Below are 9419 nucleotides of genomic sequence, written 5' to 3' on the forward strand. Positions count from 1 at the left end.
TACTACTGAACTCTATTTGTTGAAACTTCGTGCATACAACACTGAAAGATGGGAGATTCCTCAGAACTCAACATGACTCCCATTACTCTTTACTTTCACAATGTTCATACTTATTTCTCGATCATGTTCCTTTTCAAATGTCCGAAAATTACAATTATTGTAATTTATTTCACTATGTCCACTTTGAGTAAGTTTAGTTAACTTTGTTTATTAACTTTCTTGATAAATGATATCCTTGTAGGCCTACATTAATTTCATGTTTATTAACAGAATCACTTGGTAGTTAACTTTCATCGCTTGTTTGGAAACAAATTTTGGTTAACTTCTGTGAGTGGAAGTTTTCACTAACTTTCGCGATATTGATGGGCTTCCTCAACTGTTAATGTGACATATATTTTTTTATATCGCGTCCGTCTCTAACAGAAATAACTTTTTGGTAATCTGTATCTTTTTTCGTTGTTTATGTGCAATCGTGATTATTACAAATTCAAAATCAAAGGAATAAATTTAATAAAAATTACGAAAATTTTCTATGCGCCTGCAAATCTCGCTTTCAGGTAAAGCTCCCTGTGAAGCAGACTTGAATTATTTTAAGGGAAAAATTGTTCCGGGGCCGGGTATCGATCCCGGGACCCTTGTGGCGCCTTGTCAGCCCACTTGAGTTGTGTGGATATAAAGGGAAAAATTGGGACGGTGTCGGGTGTAGTTCCTGGGTAGCTCAGTCGATAGAGCATTCGTGCGCTAAGTGAAAGGTCCCGGGATCGATATCTATAGACCTGTCATTAACCAACAAATCAGCTATCAATAAATGAAACAAATTCAAGACACTTTGTTTTCAATTTCGCCCAGAACGCCCTTGATAACAAACGTAGTTCTACGTCCGTAAACTCTCCGCCTCACTTCACTAGTGGGCCTCCGTTGTTTTTCAATATGTTGCCTCTTCATCATTTCTCGTACTCATGCCCCCAAAATGTTAATATTAAGTTTCAAGTTACCAAAATAATAGTTTTCCATCAAAAACTGGTTAAGTAGGCACAGCGTAAATTATAACAACCTTGATGATATTTTAGAGCATATGAGCAGTGCTGCCAGATTCTTTTAGACGGAAATCCCTATAGAAGTTTAAAAAAACCCTACGTAGGTCAAATCTAACAAGCAAACATTCTGACAGGGGCAGATAAAAAAGTTAAAATTATTTCTTTTGCCTTGTTAATAATGTCAAAAGAAATGCTTATACAAATTTTGGCCACTCGACCGCAACTCCGGCCGTAAAAAAATAAATTCGCCAGGGACCGTTAACAGAAAGAAAACACAATTTCATTGGAAAAATTTATTGGAACGCACACAGCAATTGTTGAGCTATTTTTCAACATATTCCCCATCGAAATTGAGACATTTGTCATATCATGGGATCGACAGAGAGGTGCAGACGGCTGTCAAACGCTGGTTCCGATCCCAGACGGCTGACTTCTACGACACAAGGACACAAAAATTGATTCAATGGTATGACAAATGTCTCAATTCCAGTGATGGATATGTTGACAAATAGCGCAACAATTGCTGTATCTGTTTTAATAAATCTTTCCATGCAATTGTGCCTTTTTTCTGTAAACGGCCTCAGGAAAAATAACTTTCTGAACGGCCTCGTAATTGCGGTCGAGTGGCCAAAATTTGTATAAGCACTTCTTTTGACATTATTAACATGGTGGAAGAAAAAAAAATAACTTTTTTATCTGCCCCCATCAGAATGTTTGCTTGTAAGCTCAACGGTGCCATTTGGTATCCAGGTACTAATTAGGCCAATGCAAGATAGTGATCAATTTAGACAAAAAAAAAATTGTACTTACAGCTATAATTGAAACTGAATTTCCTAGTTATTTGCTACCTCTCTTTCATCCATTTTAAGTCCAATAATTCCGTATTTTCTTTTGTCCCTTTTGTACATGCTTTCAATTAAATGATTTAAGCATTTCTTATGTTACAGGATAGTTATAGCACATCTTTTTCCTATCGCGCATGCCTAGTTTTGTATGTGCAAATAATGAAACAGTGTCTGTCTATAATTTATTTCTTTATTTATTGTTTTAATGTCAACCACCACAGAAAATATGTGTTCCACAGAAGCATTAGAGTCCTGTGGAAAAAGATAAATTTTGGAAAATTTCGCTATATTTTGAAACATCAATAAAATTGAGAATTAAAATTCTAACATTTCTAAATTTGTTCCCAAAATTCCAGTATTGTTAACTTTAAGGGGATACTCCACTATAAATGACAACTTTTTTCCTAATCATTTTTTTCAACCAAATTTTGAGAAAATGTTTACTATATAAAGAACTAACAAAAATAAACATTTTGAACTTCCAAATGTTTTTGGCCTTTAATTTTGTATTTGTTTTTTCTATTTTTAAAGAAATATTTTCAAATCAAAAATTTTAGTAGAAGATCTCAATTTTTAAAATTCCTTTGTTTTGGTTACATTGATAAGACATAGAGAAACATTTCTATGCATTCATTTTATGAAATAACTCATTTATTCACTTTCAAAATGTTTTGGAAAATTTGAAAATGTTATTTTTTTCTATAACTCATGATAAAAATGTTCATAAAATAAACTAACAGTATTTCTTACAAAATAAATGCATATAATCATGCAGCTACCTTATAAATACTTGCAGTAAAATTTCATCCAGATTTATTAATATTTGGCATAAGAAAGTTGGTATTGAATTAAGAAAAATAAACTTTCGGAAAATGGATTTCAAAGTAAAATGATTATTTATGTAACACATGTCTATTAAAATTCTCCTCCGCTACATTAATCTTGTAACTTCAGGGAGCCAGCTTTAGAACAAAATGTTACTAGATTTGTAATAAGGAATTTGTAAAATTTGATGAAAAATTAATTTTGACAGCTCTTTAAAAGCCACATCCCTTACAGACTAGAGTTAAAAATATATTAAACATATTTGTAATCAGAATTGAACTAAATCCGTTTGGCATATAAAAATATACATTCTAAAGAAGTGAAATAGCCAATAAAATATTTTGGAAAATTTTCATTATTTTCAGTGGAGTCTCCCCTTAAATAATTATGACGATTTTTTCGGCTGAACAAAAATTGGGCAAACGCGTAAATAATAGTTCAAAGATCACGCATTTCATTTGAGTTCCTAATTAAGAAATTTAAGTCAAAAATGAATTCTGAAATGGTACCGAATGAATGTAGTCTGTCACTAACTCTATAAATAGAGACACAGCTGATAAGCTCTTGCGCGATTGTATGATAATATGAATGAGAGACAGAGAGATTCCTAAACGGCTGGTGAATCCACGAATGCTTATTTCATCACTCTTGAACGTAAAAGTGAAGGCAATTCTGCCCACAGAACAATAGAACATTGGCTATTTCGGATCACGTGACTTGGAATTTCTCAATATGTTAGGCTCTTGTTCTGTTTAAGAGTAAATAATTGTCCATCTGTAAAAAGCAGGCAAAAAGAAAAAAGAACACACACTAAAAATCCCTACATTTTTGCAATTATTAAAAAAAAAAAACCTACATCCCTTTTCGTATGAAAAATTCTACACATGGCAACATTGCATGTGGGAAGATTAATAGAAGAGACGGTCCCAGAAAACATAAGATTTGAAACCAGTGTAGAAACAAAACGAAAGAATACAAAAAAGTATCACGGACAGGAGAAGTCAGGCACGCAACGAATACGGTATTAAAGAGAAGGACGCAAGAAGATTCGAATGGTGTAATTTTGACCCGCAACACTAGCGCCGTTAATTATAAACATCTTAATTAAGCTCAACTATGCCACACCCAGAACTACGGAACGATCCGATTTAACTTGCTGAATCAGTGCGTGAATATTTTAAATCTAAATGTGTTATTTTGTAACGATAGGGCAATGTTTAGGATTAAGTAACAATTTCCACATAATCTCATTTGAGATTTAATAGGATCGTACAAACTTCTACGTTAATAGACGTCAATAATTGACCTAAGAGGGCAGCAGATATGCAATAATAGACTAATACAGGGTTATTCAAAATAATTGAACCATTTACATTAATGGAATGTAATGCTCAAAATATCAAATAACTTATGATACCCACTACTGAAAAAACACCAATCAACGAAGGAACACTTCAGGTATTTATACTGTCCACAGATTTGCAATACATACATAACAGAGAAACAACAAACCGATATTTATGCTCAGTATTGAATAGAGCCCGGATTTTTACATTATTTCATATTACTTAATCAGGTCTAAAAAGCAAGAGTCTTAGCAAATGATTATTATTACAATATTACCTTTATTTTATATAAATTACGTATTTCCGTACCACTCATTCTACATAAAACAACATATTTCGACATTTTGACTTCCTGATCGATATTTAATGATTAGTGTACAGATCTCGGATTATATCTCTGCCGGTCAGTGGCCGTTAAATTTCAAATTGCTTATCGTACAACGTGGGCGTCAGCGTATTGAAAAGTATTACAACTTTCCTCCCCTCTCCTCACTTCCCCACCGCAAATGTGACGTTGCACAGAGGCAGAGATAAAATCCGAGATCTGTAGTTGGGTTAGAAATAAGCACTGCTTCAATCAATCAAGAGAATTTCGAGCTGAAAGCGGCCAAAAATTGCATGTATTGACAAACACATTGTTGAGATTTATGTATTCATTCTTTAGATTGTTTTTGTAATAAAATATACAATAATTCCTACTGAAGTACACAATCATCTGTGACTAGACATAAGGATTAAAAAAATGACTGAAGCGTATCTTAATTTATTAATGATGAATAAATATGGCATACGTGATAAAAGAATAATGAATGCGAAATATTAAAGAAGAAATCAGCTTTAACAATGACATTTAAAATATACATTTCATTTACGGTATTTAAAAAATTGAATAAAATAGTTTTTAAATCTTTATAATCAGGATAATATAATGATTTTGTGGAATGCAACAAAACAAACGGTGTGGAAATCAAAGCCAGGGATGACGAGTGGGAGCGGATTACTAATGATAACATAAAATTAAATTGCCTTGAGGAGATTACCGGAAGAACGTCAGAGAAACGTAATATTTTGCCGCTCTTCAGTTGATGGAAACGTTGCATATCTTCGTCTCATTCTGGCTAAAGCATTAGAAACTTATTGGATGGTTTCACTCACGGCTGCTTCAGATATTTCCAACATTATCCCCTTTTAGTGATTGAAAAGAAGCAGTGGCGTAAAGTTTCAGTCTAATTAATGCCTGTAGCATATTTCCGTTGTGCATTTTAGCCCGTCTCGAATTCCGTCTACTACCTTCCTGACAACTGTTTTCGAGAGTCTGTAACTTTAAAAATTCGTCCTCAAATATTCAACATCATTGATCCTTACATCTCTCTCAAACACGTAAATTCAAAAGTTCTAAATATGCCTACAGTAATTCTGCATCTACAGTGCTATCACAGTCTAGTATGGGTACAGTCGCGAAGCTCAATACGTAGTAAATATGCAAACATTAGATAGTTGCTCACCACTAGAATCGCTAATATCGCCTCATTACAGGCAATGTAAAATAGTACCGTCACAGTCTATTGTTTCTAGCACCCTCAAAACTCAAGCTTCGTGACTGTATATAGTAGAATGTGGTGCTATTTACACTAGCAATGGTTTATTTTTACAGTTTTGTTAACACAGAAAATTCTGATGTTATCTTAACAAAGAGTTTAACAAATTTATTTTTAAACTTAACAGCTATTATTGAAACAGTTATATATATATATATATATATATATATATATATATATATATATATATATATATATATATATCTTAAAAGCCATTTGTAAGTAAGATGAATTTCTGATCGAGAAGGCCCCTTACCTTGGCCTCCCAGATTCTCTGTCCCCCTTATGGGTATGTGAAGGACACTATCTGTATCCTTGCCACAATCACTTGAAGACTTCCGAGCAGAATACGGTCAGCTATTGAGGCCTGGCTGTAGTAATGAAAGTGTCGGAATACCGGTTCGATGTTTTTCGTGTTACAAATGGAGCCCGTAGTTCACACCCATAAACACTATGGGTGGTATTCATAGACATTTTGCAGCACGCGCTACGAGCGTACTAAGCTAGCCTCGGCTATCCACTGGTTACTTGTACAGAATTCAAATCATATCCTATCGCTAACACTGGTTTATGAATACGAAAAACGCTGATCATCCACCGAAAGCCCGCGCTAAAAATGTCTATGAATACGGCCCTATAACATTTTGAATTACTCCTTGATTAAAAACTGTACATTTCAATTATTAATACATTTAACTGGGCCACCAGCGCAGCTCATACGGTTGCGCGTTTGCCTACTGTTACGAAGCTCCGCTAGAGCGTAGGTTCGATTCCCACTTGGACTTATTGCTTAGTTGGGTGTTTCCCTAGGTTTTTCTCAAACGTAATGTAATTCATGGCGAATCCTAGGCCTCGTGCCATAAAATAAAATCTTTGCTATGCTATAACGTCCACGACTCCCCTCCTCTTAATAGCAATACCGTTTGTTCTTATTTAAACATCAGTATTGCCACGTTCTTATGATATATTATTTAGCTATAGTGACTCGATACCTAAGCAGTATTTAAGGAATGTTATTCCAACATACCTCCTATTGAAGAGAATACTATTACTTGACCGGAGTTCTCTCGAAAGAAGGACCAGCTTTTTCACTTGGTACAGCTTCTTCTAAGACAGGAATAAATTTGACATAGTTTTAAACGACTCAGTATAGGAGACCGATCTCTAAAGCGTCTGAGTTGTGATTACAGCTAATTATACGCATAGTGCAGGCATATTTACAAACCTTTACACGTGGTAAGTGCGATAAGAAGTGCTTAAAGTTGACTTTAGGAATTATGGACGTAAAGAATATAGTATGGTCCGAGCGGCGTTCATTTAATACCCAGGTAGTGTCAAAGTGGGCGCTTTCTTTTGAGAAAGATAGAATAAGAGTTTGTTTGTTGATTAGCAGGCTTCGAGACTTCGGACCCAATAGAGCAGTTCAGTGGGAAATCCGCATAACGGCGTACTGAGTATAGTGGTAAAGCGTACAGTGGGTGGGGGTACTGTAGAATGAATGCCAACAAATACGCAAAGGAAAACGCTCTGTATTTGAAGGTTCTGACGAATAATTTGGTTTTCATACAAACCTATTTTCAAACTATGTTTGAAACTATTACACGGTTAGAAAAGTCAGAGCAAGAGTGGCCGGAAGCCCTCAAATTAATTTAGAAAATGATGCAGAGAATTAATGAGACATCAAGTACACTGGTTACTGAACGTGTAAAACAGAAGTGGAAATCAATTTTATGTAAAAATAACGGATATGGAACATTGTGTAACACAAGCAGCAAATTAGTGGACATAGAGTCACCCGAGAATAAAGGACTGTCTCTTAGAGACTGCAATGATGTTAGGTTTTTTTCGTTTTGCTCCTATCACGTCATGCGACGTAGAGCGCAGCTTTCTACAGTACAAACTTTGCCGGGTAACAGAAAAAGATTTACATTTGATACACTGAGAATGTATCTTGCAGTAGGTACATTGCAATTCGGTACTGTAACTGCACTTCCTAAAGACGACCAATAGGATAAATGAAAAAAATTAAAATTGCTACATGCTTATTTCCACCATTAACACTGTGTATAGTTAAACAAAAATGCTTATAAAAGACAGGAGAATAAATGCTTTTCATATTATTTTGACAGTGTCATTGTGTAATGTATATTTACTTTCAGAATGTACATATGTGTGTGTTCCCCATACTACCGTACTCTACTCTAAATAGCAACGTTGTTACCTCAACACATCTCTATCTACCTGCAGCGAGTCAACAACCTATAGTGCATGCACAGTAAACTTATTGTATCGGGTCCAAAGTCTCGAAGCCTGTTCATTAGGCTGTCTCATAATGTCGCTCCAATCACAAAAAGTGGTAACATGTCTACCAATGATACGTTAGCAATTTATTGTAATATCATATCAACTCCACGTGGAGTAAAAACCAATGTTGTCGTATCTGGAGTTGATTGATGACGACAAAAAAAATCAATAATTTTAATTAAAATTTTAATTAAAAGTAATTTTTATGGCTTAAAATTTATTCAATGTGGATGGTGGTGGTAGAAATCAACATATTGATGCCAGTATAAAAATAATTGTAACCAGGAATAATCCCTGCAACGAAAATGTCACAACACCGCTTGAAATATAAGTAATGATGCGTGCAAAAAAATATATCCAACACAAAGCCTTCCACCTGGGTAGTAATTGGACGCTCGAACTATACCATCTCGCTATCACTAATTCCAAAAACACTAAATCTCTATTGGGCAGGCAAACGAGCTTAAGTCACTCTATGCAAAATTTACAGGAGGAATTTTCAAAGATTTAAACAACTGATGTAAATCCGAAAAGTGACAGGTTTCGGCTATTTCATGATTATCTTTATTGTTGACATCACTGGCTTTAGGATCTCTTTTAGGAAACGAGTTTAATGAAGGAAATCTTATATCACAAAAAATGACTTAAGCTGTTTTGCCTGTCCACCGGAGAAATAATCTACTAGTTTACACAGCGCCGCATCCAACTAAAAAAATAGACCTTATAATATTGGTTTTTGAACATAAATTTGAAATGCCTCAGTGTTTTCTGAATAACCCTGTATGTACGCTACATATCACAACGAACATTACACTTATATCAGCAAACAGGAATTCGTCGAGTTTCAAAACACGTTAAAACTTTGCATCTGTCATGAAGATGCAGCACAAAACAGATCACATTCCCATACCAAAGATGCTAGACTTACAAATATCACTTTTATGGTAATACGCACCTCAGTTATTCGACTGTCTGCGGAGTAGTGCACGAAACTGATGCCAGGAGTCACTGCCGGGCACCTCGTAACAGTCGTAACATGAGACAACCTTGCTAGATGATGTAACGCGGCAATCACGGCGATCAGGATGACGCGGAAATATCCATTCATCTGCATTCACATCGCAGCGCTCACTTCTACTCAGTCATGTCGCTTGTTATCACATGAATTGCAACATGGCAGTGCGGAACGAGGATTTTATGCTAAGTTGCAGTTCCTTTGTCCGAGGTTTATAAACAAGCATCTTTCTTAGTTTATTTCACTACTTCATGGGAAGCAGGGGATACCAAATCCGTATTAGGTTATGATAAATCAATAAACTCTTAACGAAAAATACCAGATAAGGAGTATATCGTGACAGTGAAATAGATAGTGTTCATCACTAGGGACCGTACTTTGTCCCACGAGGCTACAAGGTTAATAATACCTGAGTCTTTACTGTAGCGGATGAAGTTGCGTATAATAAT

At 35.1% G+C, this 9419-nt stretch overlaps 1 protein-coding gene across 4 annotated transcripts in view; it reads right to left on the reverse strand.

Moving 5' to 3' along the window:
• Positions 1 to 9066, reverse strand: part of LOC138703516 (peroxiredoxin-6-like) — a 68193-nt gene extending 59127 nt beyond the window's left edge. The window contains exon 1 of one of the 4 annotated variants that reach the window (XM_069831426.1): positions 8911 to 9066. The gene's annotated coding sequence lies outside the window, so the exon portion shown is untranslated. Of the gene's footprint in view, positions 1 to 6678; positions 6759 to 8910 lie in introns of those variants that run through there. The other 3 variants (XM_069831427.1, XM_069831429.1, XM_069831428.1) reach the window with 3 other exon arrangements.
• Between the last annotated feature and the right edge of the window lie 353 nt (positions 9067 to 9419).

This window comes from Periplaneta americana, chromosome 7 (assembly GCF_040183065.1).
Source record: "Periplaneta americana isolate PAMFEO1 chromosome 7, P.americana_PAMFEO1_priV1, whole genome shotgun sequence".
Classification (NCBI taxonomy): domain Eukaryota; kingdom Metazoa; phylum Arthropoda; class Insecta; order Blattodea; family Blattidae; genus Periplaneta; species Periplaneta americana.